General features: G+C 38.3%; 2 protein-coding genes across 2 annotated transcripts in view; one reads left to right on the top strand and one right to left on the bottom strand.

The window, feature by feature from the left end:
* LOC131693881 (coiled-coil domain-containing protein AGAP005037) overlaps nt 1–10,495 on the bottom strand; it is a 1,201,847-nt gene extending 1,191,352 nt beyond the window's left edge. Inside the window, exon 1 of the mRNA XM_058982139.1 lies at nt 9,622–10,495. The gene's annotated coding sequence lies outside the window, so the exon portion shown is untranslated. The remainder of the gene's footprint in view (nt 1–9,621) is intronic.
* Nucleotides 1–21,836, top strand: part of LOC131693880 (uncharacterized) — a 517,149-nt gene that overhangs the window by 365,923 nt on the left and 129,390 nt on the right. The window lies entirely within an intron of this gene.

Genomic DNA, 21,836 nt, shown 5'->3' with positions numbered 1-21,836 from the left:
TTCGATTTTCCACCTTGTTCGGGTTTTTTGTCATGGCAGTTCTCCAGGCAGACTAATGAGCATTGGAATGTGATCGCTACCATGAGAATCGTTGTATGCTGTCCAGTCGAGTAGTCCTGCTAAATCACTTGAACAGCAGGCAATGTCAATGCATGATAAGGTACCTGTAGCGTGGTGGACGTGGGTTGGTTCTCCTGTGTTCAGCACTGTCAGTTCGCTCTGCTCGATAAAGTCCATCACTATTTGCCCACGTGTGCTGATCTTGGTGGATCCCCATAGGGGGTGGTGGGCGTTCAAGTCGCTGACTAATAGAAGGGGTTTATCGGTCTGTGTGATCAATTCGCTCAACTCACCGAAAGTAACTTCTTCACCTGGAGGTAGGCACACGTTTACAATGCTCAAAATCAAAGGTGGACCGACTTTGATAGTCATGGCTTCCAAGCGTGTCTCGATTTCTATTTGTTCACTGTCGATTCCATTTTTTACAGCCGTTATTATGCCACCAGCTGCTCGTCCTCCCCCATGTTGCTCGCGGTGGTAGACTGTATATCCGTTTATCCTGGGTGCATTTCGTGGGGAGCATATGCTCTCTTGGAGGCAGATTATAGCAGGATCCTTTTCTTTAATTATGATGTCCAATTCTGCCTTGCTTGTCTTCAGACCCTGAATATTCCAAGAGATTAATGACGGGGGTGTCGTTGTTCTTCGGTATACCATTTCCTGGTTGTTGGCAGAACGTCCGAGTGACCGTCGGAGCACAGGTTGGGGTATAGCGTCCTCGCCCCCGTCCTCTGGATCGTTCTCTCCTTCTGGAAGGAGTGGAGAGGCTACTTTCTCTTCGCTCTGCTCCAACCAACGAGGTTCGGCCATCGTGTCCTTCGTTTGTACGTTGTTACCTTCGTGTGGTATTCGATTATGTTTTCTGTGCAATCCGTTTTCATAGTTTCCGCCTTCTTCACTAATGTTTTTGCTGATTTCGTTGTTAATGTTGATCTCGTGTCCGTTATCGGTGCCAATGTCTCCAGATATTTCGCCTTGTGTAGGATGGGTTTGTTCTGCCATTTTAGTGCTTGTGTGGTCTACCTCTTCCCTTTTTGACCGGGACCGAATTTTTTCCAGGTTTAGGGATTGCTCCCATCGATTTCTCGCCAGCACTTCCACGGGGGTCTGTTTCACTGTCCGTCCCATCAATTTTTCGCTTGGAGCCTGATGCTTTCGATTTCGCATTTTTTTCTACTTCTACTGACGCCATTCTGTCAGCAAGCGCGGTCGGGTTTCGTTGCTAACTGACGGTCAGTTCAACGGGTTTACAGCTGACGTATATTCGAGAAAAGAAGCTTTAAGTGCGTTCTTGCCTAAGCAAGTAACGTCTACCCTTTCACCTTATTTTTTAATCTGATCCACCCAAAGGCTAAAGGTACTGATGGTCAGTTGTGCGACTCCGCCGAGGCGGATGGCGACTACGCTTTTTCCTCTAACTATCGCGGCCAAGCGTAAGAAGGTCCAGCCGAAATAGGAACGTTTTAACCTCGTTAATGTATCCTGCCCAATACGTCCAAAGGCTCTGACAGGTACAATGCACACCAACGCAACATTTTTTCAATGTGGTTGCTTGGTGCTTTGTTCGTACTCGCGAACACGTGATGGCGAGGCAGATGGCTCTCGGAGTTTCAGAGAGATCTGTTTTGTCGGAGCCTTCAATTGCGACTAGCTGAGAGCGGGCAGAGCCTAGTTGCATACGATCTTGCAAGCAAGCCTGCGAAAGCTAATCGGCTTGTAGGTCTTGTAACGGTTGCGTACGTTGTTGCTTCACTGACAGATCAGCTGGCAGAAGTGTTTTCTTCAGCTGAGTGAAACAAGAACCTAGGGCTCCGTTTCACCCATACACACACGGAGCAGCGCGCACTCCGTAATTTCCTGCTTCACAACTTGTTGAACTACTAAGACTAAGATCTATCACTGAACTCGACCGGCAAAAGCTCGAAAAAATGAAACGAAAAACTAGCGAAACTCGGTATTGCTTTACTGTAGGAATTGCGTCAAAATCGAAAAAAATTCTTCTTTTCACAGATAGATATTGTTTGTTATTGCGAGTTACGAGGAGTTGAAAATCAATAGTTTTAGACATTTTAAACGCACATTGGGAAGTAAATGTGTCAAAATCGAAAAATCTTCAACTTCTCACAGATAAATATTGTTTGTTATTGCGAGTTACGAGGAGTTAAGTTTTAGACATTTTCAATGCACATTAGGAAGTAAATGTGTCGAAATCGAAAATTTTTCAACATTTCACAGATAAATATTGTTTGTTATTGCTGGTTACGAAGAGTTGAAAATCAATAGTTTTAGGGTCGATTTCTTCACCCTCGCTTAACTTTTAAACGAGGTTCACCAGTACGTTTAAACCTGGCTTAAGCGCTAAGCGAAGGTGAAGAAATCGGCCCTTAGACATTTTAAACGCACATTGGAAATATGCGTCAAAATTGAAAAAAATTTCAACTTTTCACAGGTAAATATTGTTTGTTATTGCGAGTTACGACGAGTTTAAAATCAATAGTTTTAGACATTTTAAACGCACATTCGGAAGAAAATGAGTCAAAATCAAATTTTTTTCAACATTTCACAAATAAATATAGTGTGTTACTGCGAGTTACGACGAGTTGAACATCAATAGTTTTGGACATTTTAAACGCACACTGGGAAGGTATTGCGCCAAATAAAAAAAATCAACTTTTCACATATTTTTTTGTTATTGCGAGTTACGAGAAGTTGAAAATCAATAGTTTTAGACATTTTAAACGCACATTGGAAGTGCGTCAAAATCGAAAAATTTTCAACTTTTCCCAGATAAATATTGTTTGTTATTGCGAGTTACGACGAGTTTAAAATCAATAGTTTTAGACATTTTAAACGCACATTGGGAAGGAAATGAGTCAAAATCAATTTTTTTTCAACATTTCACATATAAATATTGTGTGTTATTGCGAGTTACGACGAGTTGAAAATCAATAGTTTTAGACATTTTAAACGCACATTGGAAAGTATATGCGTCAAAATTGAAAATATTTCAACTTTTCACAGGTAAATATTGTTTGTTATTGCTAGTTGCGAAGAGCTGAAAATCAATAGTTTTGGACATTATAAACGCACACTGGGAAGTAAATGCATATAAAATGAAAATATTTCAACTTTTCACAGGTGTATATTGTTTGTTATTGCGAGTTACGAGGAGTTGAAAATCAATAGTTTATATATTTTAAATGCACATTGGGAAGAAAATACGTCAAAATCGAAAAATTTTCAACTTTTTACAGCTAAATATTGTTTGTTCTTGCGAGCAACGACGAGTTGAAAATCAATAGTTTTAGACATTTTAAACGCACATTGGGAAGGACATGCGTCAAAATCGAAATTTTTTCAACTCTTCACAGATAAATATTGTTTGTTATTGCGAGTTACGAGGAGTTGAAAATAAATAGTTTTAGATATTTTAAACGCACATTAGGAAGAAAATGAGTCAAAATCGAATTTTTTTCAATTTTTGCAGATAAATATTGTTTGTTATTGTGAGTTACGAGGAGTTGAAAATCAATAGTTTTAGAAATTTTAAGCGCATATTGAATAGTATATGCGTCAAAATCGAAAAAAAAATCAACTTTTCACAGATAGATATTGTTTGTTATTGCGAGTTACGAGGAGTAGAAAATCAATAGGTTTAGACATTTTAGACGCACATTGGGAAGAAAATGCGCCAAATTGAACAAATTTCAACTTTTCACAGATAAATATTGCTTGTTATTGCGAATTACGAGGAGTTGAAAATCAATAGTTTTAGACTTTTTTAACACATTATGAAGTAAATGAGTTAAAATCGATTTTTTTTTTCAATTTTTCGCAGATAAATATTGTTTGTTATTGCGAGTTACGAGGGGTTGCAAACCAATAGTTTTAGACATTTTAAACGCACATTGGGAAGTAAATGCGTAAAAAATGAAAATATTTCAACTTTTCACGGGTAAATATTGTTTGCTATTGCTAGTTACATTTTAAACGCACACTGGGAAGTAAATGCGCCAAATCAAAACAATTTCAACTTTTCACGATAAATATTGTTTGTTATTGCGAGTTACGAGGAGTTGAAAATCAATAGTTTTAGACATTTTAAACGCAGATTGGGAAGAAAATACGCCAAATTCGGAAAATTTTCAACTTTTTACAGCTAAATATTTTTTGTTCTTGTATAATAAATAAATAAATAAATAAATAAATAAATAAAAAAAAATCAAAAGAAAAAAAATCAACTTTTCACAGATAAATCTTGTTTGTTATTGTGAGTTACGAAGAGTTGAAAATCAATAGTTTTAGATATTTTAAACGCACATTGGAAAAATCGAAAAAATTTCAACTTTTCACAGATAAATATTGTTTGTTCTTGCGAGTTACGACGTGTTGAAAATCTATAGTTTTAGACATTTTAAACGCACATTGGGAAGAAAATGCGTCAAAATCGGAAACTTTTCAACTTTCCACAGATAAATATTGTTTGTTATCGCTAGTTACGAGGGAACAATCGAAAATATTGTTCGAGATCGGGTCAAATTTTGTTTTATTCAGCAGATTCGGCATGGATATCGGCGTCGAATGGTGCTGATTGTGTCGTTTAACACTCGGAACAATAGTTGATAACGTATCCAAAATGCCATCAACTTCGGCTTTGAGATGTTTCAGTTCTTGCTCAAATTGCATTGGCTGAGTTATCTTTGATTCTGGCACTACCATAGTATCGGGTATCTTGAAAAGAAAGCTTACGCAATGATCACAGAGCCACAAGACATTTTCAGAGAATGAATCAATTTGTGATTCTGTAAGCCCCACACAATCTGCATGAAATCGCTCTCCACATTTTCCTTCACACACAGCGTACGAATTTGTTTTGCCATCAATCGGCACGCAACACTTTTTGCAGATCATTTCGCTAGCAACAAAGAGCACGAATGTGGCACATTTGAAACAATGGCAGCAGTATGGGTTGTATTATTTAGGTTTTCGCAATTCTTCCTTCTTTTGGATAACCAATCACTGACTATAATCATCTGATACGAACCCATTCGGAACTGAATACTGTTAGTAAACTTTTCTAGATGTTAACTTAAGGTTTTCAGAACTAATTATCGTTTATAGCAAGAGCGAGCAATCCAAGCGTCCAACGTAAACAAAAGAATTATTTAAACGCACATTGGAAAGAATATGGGTCAAAATCGAAAAATTTTCAACTTTCCACAGATAAATAATGTTTGTTATTGCGAGTTACGAAGAGTTGAAAATCAATAGTTTTAAAAAATTTAAACGCGCATTGGAAAGTATATGCGTCAAAATCAAAAAAATTTCAACTTCTCACAGATAAATATTGTTTGTTATTGCGAGTTACGAGGAGTTGAAAATCAACAGTTTTAGACAATTTAAGCGCACATTAGGAAGTAAATGCGTCAAAATCGAAATTTTTTCAAGTTTTCACAGATAAATATTGTTTGTTATTGCGCGTTACGAGGAGTTGAAAATCTATAGTTTTAGAAATTTTATTCCACATTTATTTATTTATTTATTTATTTATTTATTTATTTATTTATTTATTTATTCTTATTTTTCATCTGACCTATGTTGGTCTACATGAAATGTAGTTGAATGAGAAAAGCCCATTTCAGGATATACTTCAGAAGCAATCCTCAAATGGGCGTAAAAACCCATTATCTTTCCATATATTCACACCTGATTACAATGGATTCACACTACAATAAAATATAATAACATAGTACACAGCATTACATAAATAAAAAATACAAATATTACAAAAAAATGAATCTTAAAATCTAAGTCAACCTTCTTAGTCTATTTTTGAAAACATCACAAGATACAGAAAAGTCAAAATGGCCATAAACACTATTAAAGACATTACGCATCGCCCTAATGGGTTCGTTTTGACCGTACTCGGTGCGTTGAAACTCGAGTCTTGAAAAGTTATGCGATCTGAGACTTCTCGGGGGCACATTGACATTTATTTGTGAGAATATCTGGAGCATCTATTTGGCCAGTTAATATCTTCCCAACAAATACTGCTCTAAATGTGTTCCGCCTTTTGGCTAGGGTTTCCATATCGAGCAGACGACAGCGATCGATGTACGGTGGTAGCTCTGTTGGATTACACCACGGCAGAGTTCTAAGAGCAAAACGGAGGAATCTTGCCTACACTACTTCTATTCGGTTGATCCAAATGCTTGTGTAAGGACACCAAATGGGTGCTGAAGCTTCCAAGACAGATCGCACAAGTGAAAAGTAGAGTGCCCGCAAACAATATGGATCAGTGAACTCTTTGGCAATTCTTATAATGAAACCGAGATTTCTATTTGCCTGTGCTGTAACGTGAGAGTAATGATTTCTGAATGTCAGTTGTGAGTCCAGAAGTACACCGAGGTCTCTGACAACTGTCATTCTCTCTAGCGATTCCCCGGAAATGGTGTAGTTCCACAGTATTGGACTTTTTCTACGTGTAAAAGATATTATGGAGCATTTGGACACGCTGAGAGCCAGCAAGTTGCGATTACACCAACTACAAAAAGCGTCTAAGTGTTGCTGTAGTTCCTTGCAATCTTCTATTGACCGCACAATAAGAAATAGTTTGAGATCATCGGCATATATAAGTCTACACCCAGGAGGTATAACAAAACAAACGTCATTGAAAAACAACGAGAAACAAGTTGATGAAACTGTATGACTCGTTATTTCCTAATTTTACACAGAGAGAACGATTTACTAGATATGATTTAAGCCACCCTATAAAATAATCCGAAGCGCCCAGCCGCTTCATCTTTGCCAGTAGAAGAGAGTGATCTACACGATCGAATGCAGCCTCGAGATCCGTGTATACAGTATCGACCTGAGATCCAAGTTCAATATTTTTAATACAGAACGAAGTGAATCGGGCTAGATTAGTAGTTGTCGATCTACCAGGAAAAAAGCCATGTTGGTCCTTCGATATATATGCTCTGGTCTCACGAAACAGCACATTTCCTTCTAAAATTTCAAATAACTTTGAGCCAGCGTAAAGTGAAGTTATGCCACGATAGTTCGCAACATTTTGCTTATCACCTTTTTTAAAAACCGGAAACATAACTGATTTTTTCCAACAGACGGGGAACGTTGATTGCGACAGCGATTGGTTAAAAATTAGTCTTAAAGGCGTACATAATGCGCTTGCGCATCTTTTGATTATAATGGAAGGAATACCATCTGGTCCTGCCGATGTTGAAGACTTTAGCTTTCTCATAGCAGTTAGAATATCTTCGTCAGTAAATTGAATAATGCCTAAATTAATTACATCATGAGGGACATCCTGAAGACTATGTTCCATCTGAGTGGAGTTGGCCGAGACTTTTTTAAACACACTTGAGAAATGCTGCGCAAATAGGTCACAGATGCCGCTTGGGGTACTTGATGTTTCATTTGCAAGGAACATACTGGAAGGAAGCCCATTTTCTTTACGTTTCCCGTTAACGAAAGACCAAAACTGCTTTGGATTTTGTTTCAGGTTCGATTGGGTTTGTGCGACGTGTCTTGAATAGAGAAAGCGATTATATGCCTTGTAACTGTTGCTGGCTTCAATAAACTCTCGTTTTGTGAGGGGGTTTCGTCGGCTGGTGTAATGCCGAAGTGCAGCTGCTCGCAGTCTTTTCAGTTTACGTAATTGACGATTGGACCACGCTGGTTTTGGTCGGGGACGTGGTGCGGGAACATGTAGTTTGAAAAGTTGTTTTACGACCAGTGAAAGTTTTTCTACGGCAACATCTACATCGATCGCGGAATTTAGCAAAGTCTCTCAATCGATTGCCTGCAGTGAGTTCTGGAGCCTATTGAAATCAGTTTTTGAAAAATTGAACTCCCTGACATCTAGCATTTCGTCATAAACAACTAACTGAGGACAGATCTGCGTTACTAGAAGAGGAGGATGGTGTGCGTCACAAGCAACTAACGGCTCAAGGGCTTCTGAAACGGTGCAGTTAATAGAAGCTTCTTCATTTACGAAAAGGAGGTCCAGGGTTCGATTTCGTCTCTTATTTACTGTACACATTTGCAGCATGTTCAATACAGACATTCCGTCCAGTAAGGCAATACTCGCTCTAGAGAATGTTGATTCAGAATGGTCTGGGAAGGCATAGCCGGAGGAGGTACTTTTCCATAGAAGTCCAGATTGATTATAATCACCAAACAGTAGATGAGCCGTGTTGGGTTGAATGGAAGTTTCGATGTCAAGTGCTGAGTCTATGTGCTTCTGAATAAAATCACTATTACATGCGGAGTCGGTGGAATATACACTACGTCAACACAAATATTAGTATCGCGACCGCGAATATCTACCTGTAGTTGTTCGATATCGGTTCGAGCATTTTTTTGTTTAGACGAGAGCCGGTTGGACACTGCGATAAGCACACCGCCACCGCGTTTTTTACCTGTACTGTCTGGATCGCGATCGTTACGGTAAGCCGTGTACTTTGAGCCGAATAACTGGAGTGAATTGATTTTATCATTCAGCCACGTTTCGGTTAAAACAATAACATCATATTCGGCGTCTGAAACAGCGATGAACAACTCGTCAATTTTGGTGCGTAGTCCTCTCACGCTCTGATAGTAGATACTAAGATGTTCCTGCAAGTAATGTCCTGACGGTTGAGCGGTAGAAAGATGAGCGGCGATGACGTCCACCTGTAATGGGGGTGGGTTTTCAGCGGGAGTAGCATCTGCATGTCCTACATAACATAAAAGTTCCGTGGAGAGCAGAAAGTCGTTGATGGAATCTGGCTGATTGCACCCGTCGGAATGCTGCAATTGTGGATCTAGTTTAAGGTGCGCAGTATCTTGAGTAGCTTCGGGAGGACATATACCCTCCTTAGCTTTACCTGACTGGGAAAGGTCGCTGCCATAACATACAAGTTCCGTAGAAACCAAAAGAACGTCGTTGATGGAATCTGGCTGATTGCACCCGTCGGAATGCTGCAATTGTGGATCTAGTTTAAGGTGCGCAGTATCTTGAGTAGCTTCGGGAGGACATATACCCTCCTTAGCTTTACCTGACCGGGAAAGGTCGCTGCCATAACATACAAGTTCCGTAGAAACCAAAAGAACCTCGTTGATGGAATCTGGCTGATTGTACCCGTCGGAATGCTGCAATTATGGATCTAGTTTAAGGTGCGCAGTATCTTGAGTAGCTTCGGGAGGACATATACCCTTCTTAGCTTTACCTGACCGGGAAAGGTCGCTGCCATAACATACAAGTTCCGTAGAAACCAAAAGAACGTCGTTGATGGAATCAGGCTGATTGTACCTGTCAGAATGCTGCAATTGTGGATCTAGTTTAAGGTGCGCAGTATCTTGAGTAGCTTCGGGAGGACATATACCCTCCTTAGCTTTACCTGACCGGGAAAGGTCGCTGCCATAACATACAAGTTCCATAGAAACCAAAAGAACGTCGTTGATGGAATCTGGCTGATTGTACCTGTCGAAATACTGCAATTGTGGATCTAGTTTAAGGTGCGCAGTATCTTGAGTAGCTTCGGGAGGACATATACCCACCTTAGCTTTACCTGACCGGGAAAGGTCGCTGCCATAACATACAAGTTCCGTAGAAACCAAAAGAACGTCGTTGATGGAATCTAGCTGATTGTACCCGTCGGAATGCTGCAATTGTGGATCTAGTTTAAGGTGCGCAGTATCTTGAGTAGCTTCGAGAGGACATATACCCTCCTTAGCTTTATCTGACCGGGAAAGGTCGCTGCCATAACATACAAGTTCCGTAGAAACCAAAAGAACGTCGTTGATGGAACCTGGCTGATTGTACCCGTCGAAATGCTGCAATTGTGGATCTAGTTTAAGGTGCGCAGTATCTTGAGTAGCTTCGGGAGGACATATACCCTCCTTAGCTTTACCTGACCGGGAAAGGTCGCTGCCATAACATACAAATTCCGTAGAAACCAAAAGAACGTCGTTGATGGAATCTGGCTGATTGTACCCGTCGGAATGCTGCAATTGTGGATCTAGTTTAAGGTGCGCAGTATCTTGAGTAGCTTCAGGAGGACATATACCCTCCTTAGCTTTACCTGACCGGGAAAGGTTGCTGCCATAACATACAAGTTCCTTAGAAACCAAAAGAACGTCGTTGATGGAATCTGGCTGATTGCACCCGTCGGAATGCTGCAATTGTGGATCTAGTTTAAGGTGCGCAGTATCTTGAGTAGCTTCGGGAGGACATATACCCTCCTTAGCTTTACCTGACCGGGAAAGGTTGCTGCCATAACATACAAGTTCCGTAGAAACCAAAAGAACGTCGTTGATGGAATCGGGCTGATTGCACCCATCGGCATGCTGCAATTGTGGATCTGACCGGAGAAGGCCGCTGCCATGACGGGCAAATTCCGTGGGAAGCAGATGAACGTTGTTGATGGTACGATCTTATGAACTATACAATGATTGCTACTTTGAATAATCAATCATGTTTTTCCGCTTTTCTAAGTGTAGACCGGGCAAAGGACACACCAAGCAGCGTGATTTGTGTCAATGGTAAGCTTTCTCTTAATGTTGAGATTTTCACAGTTTGCACACTTCTGCGTCTTGGATTTGCATTCTTTCACGGGGTGGTTTTCACTGCAGATTGGGCCCTTTGAAATTTCTGCTTTGCATTCATTGCTTTTGTGGTTGTATCCGCAACATTTAAAGCATCTTGTCACCTGCAGTCCATCAAGCACTCTGCATCGGTCCCACCCGCAATTAAGTTTTTCTTTCTGCATGACCGCAGTGAACGTTTTAGCATCGAGTTCAATGATAGCGCTGCAGTTGTTGAACTGAAATTTCTCATTGCGGTATGCTTTTCGAAGCTTGAAGTGCGTTAGGTTTTCAAAGACGTCGTTTTGGCTCACTAATGTGTCTCTCAGCTCATTTTCATCCAGTACATCACGCATGCCGACTAGTTTGATAGTAGGTCGTAAATTCTCCCTGACGCTGACATCGTATTTTCCGTCCATGTTTTGCTCTACGTGTTTCTTCAACAGCTCAACACTTTCATCATCTTTCAGCGCAATTACAACCTCACCATTCTTGCCGTTAGTCACTCGTTTTACATTCACACTTCGAGCATCCACTTTCCTTCGCAGCTCAGCACGCGCATCGTCAACCTGTATGCCTTCTTTTGGTCTTATGATGACTACTGGGTCGGGCTTTTGAATGGAATCCTTTCTCTTGATTTGTTCTAGAGTTTTGTTGTCGGTTCGACCTTTCACCGCATCCGCAAAGCTTGTTTTTGGCGTTTCGTCGTTGTGGTTTTCACACTCATCCACTTTCCTCCGCTTGGCAGATGATCGCGTAAGTATACGTCGAGGCAGCTCATCCTTATCTCCACCAGCGTCAGTAGACCGTTTATTAATTCGCACTATTTCTTCACATACTATCTTTTTCACTGTTTGTTTGAAATTTTTTGCCATTTCCATAACACCCGCGAGATCATCTAATTTTTTGGCAATTTCATCTAGTCGTTTTTCACTGTGCCTATCCTCGAACTCATTCAACGCTAGACATGCATCGCACACGAACACGGCATTGTGGATCTTCTGCAATAGCACTATTTCTTCTTCCGTCGCCCCGGGTAGACAACGTACATGGATCGATAATTTACATCGACCGAAGCATTCAACACTTGCATGACCATCTATAATAGGCGTAGCGCACTGAGCACACGGCTGGCTAGAGCTTCCGGGCTCTTTTTCTTCTGCGTTCATATCCCGGGCAAAAAATGATTAGCAGCGCTAGCAGCGATTATGGAGTCTGAAATTTTACAAATATCTCCTTTTCCGAACCACAGATTAACAGCACTTGTTATTTACTGTTGTGGACCCACTTTCTCACTCTACATAAATTAAAAATATTTTTGCACAACCAGATATTACACATAAAAATATGTCGATTTGTGATCAGACATAAAAACTAATTGATTACACCGTCAACACAGTAAAAAAATTAAACGCACATTGGGAAGGAAATGCGTAAAAAAAATTTCAACTTTTCACAGTTAAATATTGTTTGTTTTTCCTAGTTACGAGGAGTTGAAAATCAATAGTTTTAGACATTTTAAACACACATTGGGAAGAAAATGCGTCAAAATCGAAAAAATTTCTACTTTTCACAGATAGATATTGTTTGTTATTGCGAGGTACGAGGAGTTGAAAATCAATAGTTTTATACATTTTGAACGCACATTGGGAAGGAAATGAGACAAAATCGAAAAATTTTCAACTTTTCACAGATAAATATTGTTTGTTCTTGCGAGTTACGAGGAGTGGAAAATCAATAGTTTTAGACATTTTAAACGCACATTGGTAAGCAAAATGCGCCAAAATCGAAAATTTTTCTACTTTTCACGGATAGATATTGTTTGTTATTGCGAGCTACGAGGAGTTGAAAAATAATAGTTTTAGACATTTTAAACGCACATTGGGACGAAAATGCGTCAAAATCGAAAAAATTTGAACTTTTCATAGTTAAATAACGTTTGTTATTGCTAGTTATGAGGAGTTGAAAATCAATGGTTTTAAACTTTAAAACGCACACTGGGAAGTAAATGCGTCAAAATCGAAAAAATTTCAACTTTTCACAGATAAATATTGTTTGTTATCGCGCGTTACGAGGAGTTCAAAATCTATAGTTTTAGAAATTTTAAACGCACATTGGGAAGGAAATGTTGAAAAAAAATTTCAACTTTTCACAGTTAAATATTGTTTGTTATTGCTAGTTACGAGGAGTTGAAAATCAATAGTTTTAGACATTTTAAACGCACATTGGGAAGAAAATGCGTCAAAATCGAAAAAAATTGAACGTAAAAATCGAAAAAAATTCTACTTTTCACAGATAGATATTGTTTGTTATTGCGAGTTACGAGAAGTTGAAAATCAATAGTTTTAGACATTTTAAACGCACATTGGGACGAAAATGCGTCAAAATCGAAAAAAATTGAACTTTTCACAGTTAAATAATGTTTGTTATTGCTAGTTATGAGGAGTTGAAAATCAATAGTTTTAGACATTTTAAACGCACACTGGGAAGGAAATGCGTCAAAATCGATTTTTTTTACTATTCACAGATATATATTGTTTGTTATTGCGAGTTACGAGGAGTTGAAAATCAATAGCTTTAGACATATTCATCGCACATTGGGAAGAAAATGCGTCAAGATCGAAAAAAAATTTACTTTTCACAGATAGATATTGTTTGTTATTGCGAGTTACGAGGAGTTGAAAATCAATAGTTTTAGACATTTTAAACGCACATTGGGACGAAAATGCGTCAAAATCGAAAAAAATTGAACTTTTCACAGTTAAATAATGTTTGTTATTGCTAGTTATGAGGAGTAAAAATCAATAGTTTTAAACATTTTGAACGCACACTGGGAAGGAAATGCGTCAAAATCGAAAAATTTTCAGCTTCTCACAGTTAAATATTGTTTTTTACAGACCAGATTCGATTATCCGTAGGGTGCAGAAAAATTTCGCTTCGGATTATCGAATCATCCGGATAATCGAATCAAAACAAAAGTTTTTGATGTAGGACTACGTCTTTGTTTTCGATATGGGGGTGCACTCTGTAAATTCTACAAAAATGGTATGTAACGAAAAGTGGTCCAATTTTAAACGCATATAATTCAGCCATCTCACGATAGATTTTCAAATTTTTTGCACAAATCGCCCCGAAATACTTCTAAGAATAGATTCCATTAGATAAACCCAAAGATTTTTGATATCATAGCATTAAAAAATTGAATAAAATACAACCTTGTCAAAATATCGCGCATTAACACACAGAAGATAGCGCTTCCCAAGCCCTGTACGACAGATTGGTATACCTAGCGCGCAACGCTTCTATGAATGACGTCATCATCGACTATTTAAAGAACGGACTTGGCCAGCCACGCTCAGTGCCCTGTTGAACGGGTGGCGAAGCAGATTACATGCGCTGTGTTTTTTACAGCCAGTGTAACTGAGCTAGAAGTCCGTTACACTGGCTGTGGAGGGACGCTACCCTGTCGTCCAACAGGCGACCGCTCCAACTGGTTCCTAAATGCCGCTGTAATGTTGCCAGTAAATTTTTGGTTTAACTAGCACATGTATTTGCGCTTGAAATTAAGTAATGTAGTGGTAGTAATAAGCTTCCCATTTTGGTTTAAACGCGAGGACAGTTTTTAAAACAGGATTTGATTAATTAGTTTAGCTCATCTAAGCAATTTTATCAATTCTGTAATTTAAAAGGAATTTCACGGAACTTGATGAATTTGGCCCCACTTGCAACTGGTATAATCAACCTGCACAAAGTGTTGCATAACGCAGGGCTGTTTTTTGGAACAAAATGTGTTATCATTCAGCCCTTCGCTATGCAAAATCACGATATTATGACAGATGGGCTAAGCGCAACCGTTCCTTTCAATCGGGAAAGGCCGCGTGGAATTTTGGTGAAATGCGCTAATAGTGTCGTGGTGGTACTAGTTGTCTCTTTCGCTCTACGCATCATCATCAGCGTTGACTCATTTTGCATTGTACGCTTGGGTCCAATGTTTGGTAGGTATGTATGCGAATGTGTTGGTAGGTAGGGGAATTGGCGGTAAAATGAACACGTTAAGCAAAGTCATTATTTTCTAACTAATAAGTGAATGAGATATTACAATCACCTTATGTTTCTTGTTAGACATGTTTTGTACATATATGGTAAAAATACTTCGTCATAAACACATTTTTTCAAACATGATTCTTGATATTTTCTAAACATGTCCAAAAATGAGACATGTTTATAGCGAGTGGGTAAAATGAACATGTGGCGGTGGTAAAATGAACAGCTTCTGGTGACCTGTAAAATGTCCTGTATGTATGCAATGCGCAGCGTTGGAAAGCATTTTCCGATCAATGCTAATATCCCAACAAATCATGAGCTTTGCATACCCACAGGGCATTTTGCAGGCAAAAAAAAATTGTCACGGAAGAATTGAATTTTCATGACGTAATATTAACCATTTTACAATCCTGTGGCATCGAAACACATCTACAAACTTGGGGTTATCCATGGGTGTTTGAACTTTTAGGATCTGTTTGAGAGCAACTAGAAAGCTTGTTCTATACATGAGATGTGATTATATTGTCTAAAATTTGATTTTTCGTCACCGGTCCGGGTGTTTTTTTTCCACACACTAAGTACTAAGAAAATAAATATTTTACATTAAGTAGTATAGTCCTACGTCTACAGTTCGTGCAACCCCATAGGGCTGCCCCTTGTAGTTTTTTCTTCATGAAATATATTTGTCATTTGTTCACAAACAGTATCTAAGGTACATGCATCTATGTTTGACTCATATATCATTTGTTTTATCAAACTGTTTTAATAACGAATATCGATCGCTTTATATTCTATAAAGTGATAGTAAGACATGTAAGAAAAATAAGTTATATAGCCAAGTTATTTTATTTTAAAGTATTGTGTTCGATTGATTGGGATACTTTTGTTTGGTCTAATAATCATGACGCATAAAACTAAATTCTTTGCGTGAAACTTCAGTTAACTTAATGCTGGTTTCGGTAAATGCAGACAGAAATAACAAATGAATTTATAATTACGAAATACTGTTTTGTATTTAACAAAACGCTTTTAATCCACCTAACAGTGTGATGAGACATTTCTTATAACTCTTATCACTCTCTTCGGATATTATATCGTTTGAGAACATTTAGAACTTGATGCTTCGCGATGTTTTTGATAACACATACTACATGGGATAGTGGCAGGACTCAGAGAATCGCTCAAATCAGCAGAGGACAACATCAGTGCTAGAAATCTTAAACTAAATCAATGGGAAAGCGAAAAAATGGCCCATAAAATAGACATACAAACGAATTATTGCTAAAGCTCTGTTATTAAAATATTTAAATTCCTCAATCAATGCATTGTGGTGGGAAAACTGAATTTTCCTAAAGGGGTTATATATTGTACTGAGCCAAAAAAATCGATTTTTTTTTTAAATTATTTGAAGTTTATACTTTACTCAAATATCCAACTCGACTGAGAACTAAGAAATCAACATATTTTCTTGAGAAAAGCGATAGGGGAGACTGAGGAGACTTGATCCCCTTTTTTATTTTTCAATCCTACTCCGTGGAATGATACAAAAACTATGTATTTTTTGTAGTTTTATATTGTTTCTAGGGTTGACTGATAATCATAAAAAAATTACATGGAAATATTATACTGGACATGAGCTATGAGCATTTTTGGAAAACGACAAAAAACTGGAAAATTCTTTGATTAGTGGAGACTCGATCCCTAATTTGGGGACACTTGATTATTTTTTGAAAACGTGTTTAAAAGAGCATGTAGGGTAATAAGCCTATTTTTATCCTTTTTCTATTATCATCCTACCCATCTGAAGTCTTTGGTTAGAGCAGCGTCTGCCATCTTTGCTCAACGCATTGGCTCAAACGGTGTTGCGATAATTGGGGTACTCGATTAGAGTTTTTGCTGCGCTCAAACAGAAGATTTTCACCATTCTCAAGACAATTTTGTTATTATATTGGCTCTTAATAAGAGGCGAATGACCTTAAGGCTAAAACCTCTATAATCGAAATAAAAAATGGCTCCTAATAAAAAAGCAAAGAAGCTGAAATAATAAAATTAATAATGAAATAATGTGGTACCCTCCCTAATAGGACAAAAATAGGTACCTAACCCCATTCAATGTTATAAATGTATTGTGGTATTGATTACATTGTTGTGATTACATAATAATATATTACGCATCTCTCACAAGATTTTTTTTACGAAATCCCCAAATCTCTGTGCAATGTCGTTATTATGGTTGAGAAACGTCAAATGTGGGATGCATGGTTGCTACGTATACTGTAGTAAACAATTTCAGTTAAGTTTCTGTACGATGAAGCGTTCATTTTTGACAGTATTTTTTTGTTATTTTATGGCAACAATGACTTCAATTGTTTTGGTGTGAATTTGGCTATTTTCAGTGGTGTGTATGAAGCATGGCGAAGGGGATCAAATCTCCACAAATTTGAAGGGATCAAGTGAACCCATAGCATCTATTTCAGCAAACTTTAGTACAAGTATAGTTGAACAAAAAAATCAGCTCAATCATAACGTATTCATATAATTGACATTCTCCTGTAATTCTGTATGCAAAAATATAGTATGTAGTGGGTGACTTTATCAATTGTATAAAAGTTTGAAAAATTATAAAATAAATCTTCTTCAGTTCTTCCGACATTTTTTTTCTTTGAATCGGTAAAAATTCGATAACACATGTCCACTTTATTTTTTTGTATTAAAGAAACTTATGTTTAGATAAAACTGCGCAACTTTCTAGTATATTTGATTAATGTATTCTGATCCGCCTTCGAGTTACAATGATGGGATCAAGTCTCCCCGGGGATCAAGTCTCCTCAGTCTCCCCTACTAGCATTAATACCATTCAAAGAAAATCAACCGTGAATATTTCCAGACTTGGTTTTATTTACTATTTAAGAACTATTGTGTTTTTTACATCCTAGATTGCATGATTCAGTGATCGAAGCCTAAAACTTCATGAAGTATTTGAAAATATTAAATTAAAATTTGTTTTTGCTATTGAAATTGACAAAATGATAGTATCGCCCCTTTGGCGATTGTTTACTTTTTCGGTCAGTATTGAATATCGCCCTTATGTTTTTTACAATAACTACCGTTCGTCTACACAACCGATTTCGTGCGGGTTTTTTCAATAGCGATCATTCTTACTATTTACAGCTGATAATCCTAAAAATACGAAAAAAAACAGTGTCGCCTCTAAACTGCTAGCAAAAAAGTATCGCTCTGTTTGTTTGCATGGAGCGCGGACGGCGAAACATTAAATAAACAAACAAAAATACAGTTTCGCCCGTTGTATTTGTATTATTATTACATTGTTGTATTATTTTGCTGTAGTTTAAGAAAGCTATATCGTAGAAACCAATTTTTTAGGTAAATTTGTTGCGTTTCAAAGCCCTCATTCGCATTTATGAAAAAAGCCTTATGTTTACATGTGTAAGTATCGCCCTTTTCACAAAAAAGCGTTGAAATGAAATCGCAGCTTCTGATATCACGCTATCTCTGAAGTGCAGGCGTACATAGTTCCAAATTTTACTTCGACATCGACTTTTTCTAAAGGTTCCCAGTAGTATCCTTGATTTAAATTACTATCGCTAATCCTTATGCTAAAGAACAAATAAAAACCTCTCGAAAACGAACCGTTTGGGAAAATCATCATCATTACTGGAATTTTCATTTTCACGAAACTTTTCGATAACCTTACGTCTCTTGCGTTAATGCACTGGGTGCACAGTGCTCTGAAAATCTAGCGAAATCGTCTTAGGGCACCAGCGGGTCTAATTCAGAGCTATCTGCGCGGCGAGTTAAATCTGCAAAGAATACTAAAAATTAATTTCTATTCCATAATTTTCAGATCAGCAATTCGAGAGATCGTGCTCACCGCAAGCCATGAAAAATAGACTACGTTGTGAAGCGATGGTCACTATTTATTAAAATATCACGGTTAAATAAAAAATTAAACTATTAAAAAATTTCAAATAGTTTATAGTTTTCACAAACTTATTAGGAAAAATTGTTTAATAAGCTTTCGTAATATTAAGTAGGAAAAAAGCTGAAAATTTCAGTATCTTTTCTATCTGCAACATATAAACCCTTAAGTATAACAATTTATTGGTATACGAATTGGAATAGGTTCGCCAAATTTTGGAAGAAGTCTATAAAATAACCCCTTGAAAGCTACCTGTATTGTTGTAGTTCGATGCAATAAAAAAATCCCCGAAAATGAAATGTACCTATTAATGTGAAACACAGGTAATAATACATACAATAAAGACCCATTTTTATCAGTCTCATGGTGTATTTTAGGATGACAAAATGGGGACATTGACTAAATCGGGCAATTTTTTTGAAGTAGAATACTTCTAACGTTTCAATATGGGGTCCCGTTTCAAAAATTTCAGTTGAGAAATTTTCCCAGGTTTGAAATGCGAGTATCTTCCGTTCTACTGGACGAAATCGCAATATTTTTGCACTATCTGATCGGAAATTTGTGCACGTATATCGTATTAAATTTCGGAATTACTGCGACTACTATAAATAAACCAAAACAAGGATTTTCAGAAAATCCTTCGGAAACAGCCAGGAAAATGCGCAATTTGTCAGCATATCCCACGCAGAGCCGTCAAAAAGGAGCATGTAAGCGTTTCATTACATACGGGAATGTTATATATACAGGTCACGCGAGCTTGTTTTGTATCAGTGGGTGCTCGCTTACCACACGAGCAACATGCTCGTCCGGACGGTACAATGAGCGGTATCATGTTTGCGTTCCGGTACCAAGCGTCATCGCCAGGTTCTTCGTGATAAAATCCAGGGAATCACCAAATCTGCCAGTCGGCGTCTGGCTCGTCGTGGTGATGTAAAATGCATCTCCAATTTAATCTACGAATGCTGATGGTGTGCAGAAAAATGTCATCCGAGATGCCGTGACCTACACTGAACACGCCAAGCGCAAAACCGCAATGAATGTCGTCTATACTCTGAAGCGGCAGGGACGCACTTTGTATGGATTTGGAAGTTGAAAAGGTAGAACTCACTTGTATCATTATAAAAGGCCCTTTTCAGAGCCACCAAAATCATTTCAAAGAATGAGTTTGCATTTTCTGTTTCATGGACTGTTTCTCCCTGGAGAGCTATTTGGGTTAAACCCTAAATTATGATTTATTTCAGTACGCAAATTGCAAATATGGTCAGAAACAAACTGGAGTGAAGTGAATTTTTACTAGGCGCATTCAAAAAAGGTTTCAATTCTCAAACATTTTACAAAGGTGCCGTATTACATTACTCTCTTTACCCTTAGTGTTCGATAATCTCCGTAGTGGAAACACAATTTCAATTTTGTTCTTTATCAAAAATATGTGGTCGACCAACCAAGGGGTGGAGCTACGACGAACACATTGAGGACAACACAAAAAAGGACGAGCTTACGTTGTGCTGTAGTCAGGTATAAAAACTCACCATGCTGTTGCTTACGCTCAGTTCGTTTCCAGCATCAGCATGCAGCAGTTCGTTTGTAGCATGTTCCGCGAAATTCAAACCGCCGTCCATTTGCTGCTGTCACAGAAGAGTTGGCCAAGCACGCCGTCTTCGATGGCACCAAAACTGTTACCATATACACCGGCACCAAGTAAATTTCGAAAACTGCCCAAAGAAAAGGCCCTTTTCAGGGCCATCAATTTATCGACAAAGAATGAAATTGAAGTTTTGTTATTACAAGCATCAGCTTGTCAAGAGCGTTGGATGGTAAGTGAGCCACTTGTGAACAATACGCTTTCACGAGAATGGCACAAAATGAAAAGTTATTTGTGATTTATAGACAGTTTAGTGTAATGATTCAATTTACAAATATCGAACGTTTTCTAACGTTTCGATATAGGTGCTCCGTTTCAAAATTTTCGGCCAGAATGCTGCCTGTTTTTTCAAACGTGAAAATCTGCTGTTGTATTGAATGAAAACCTTCAATTTTTGCGCTGATTGGAAATAGTTGTGACTAATTCTGTAGAATGTACAATTACTGAAAATAACGGATTTTGTGAAAGCAGTGGTTGGTCCATACAATTCGATTCCAAGCCAGACTAGTTTTCGTTGGAAGGTCCACCTCTGACAATAGAAGTAAACTATTTTACTTTGAATTCAACTACAACTTCCTTGAAAACAGCACAGCTAAAAAACTTTTGGGAAAAACGCGCAAACCTAAATTTTTCACTATAATGGAAACTGCCTGTGCCCAGCCGCACAGCATCATCAAGATTGATAGTAATTCAAGCCGGGAGGAAAGAGGTTGTAAGGCAATGAAAAACGAAAATTTCATTTATATCTTACTGGAATATAATTGGCTGGTCCTGAAAAGAACTTGTTGGTTTGTGATTTTTTTTGGGTCACAATTTAGGCCTGCTCGATTGCTGATAGCTGTGAATTTCTCGCAGGGCGACAGTTTCTGTTCAGTAGTGATGAGGCTTCCTAACGCCAACCGTGACTGGGGCACTTTTACGCGGCCTTCGTTGCTTACTGCTTGCGGGGAGGCTTTCCTCCGGTGGACTTACGAGCGGTATGTTTGGTACGGGCCATTTATCAACAAAGAATCGAATTGAAATTTTGTTATTACAAGCATCCGAAAGTAGCTTGCCAAGAGCGTTCGATGGCAAGTGAGCTACTTGTGAACAATATCGTAGATTTCACGTAGAATGACATAAAATAAAAAGTTATCATTTGTGTGTTTGTTTACAGTTTCGTGTTTACTAGGCGCATTCAAAAAAGGTTTCAATTCTCAAACATTTTACAAAGGTGCCGTATTACATTACTCTCTTTACCCTTAGTGTTCGATAATCTCCGTAGTGGAAACACAATTTCAATTTTGTTCTTTATCAAAAATATGTGGTCGACCAACCAAGGGGTGGAGCTACGACGAACACATTGAGGACAACACAAAAAAGGACGAGCTTACGTTGTGCTGTAGTCAGGTATAAAAACTCAGCATGCTGTTGCTTACGCTCAGTTCGTTTCCAGCATCAGCATGCAGCAGTTCGTTTGTAGCATGTTCCGCGAAATTCAAACCGCCGTCCATTTGCTGCTGTCACAGAAGAGTTGGCCAAGCACGCCGTCTTCGATGGCACCAAAACTGTTACCATATACAC

This window comes from Topomyia yanbarensis, chromosome 3 (assembly GCF_030247195.1).
Source record: "Topomyia yanbarensis strain Yona2022 chromosome 3, ASM3024719v1, whole genome shotgun sequence".
NCBI lineage: Eukaryota > Metazoa > Arthropoda > Insecta > Diptera > Culicidae > Topomyia > Topomyia yanbarensis.
The sequence above is the reverse complement of the archived record's forward strand: the minus strand, read 5'-3'. Positions and strand labels throughout refer to the sequence as shown.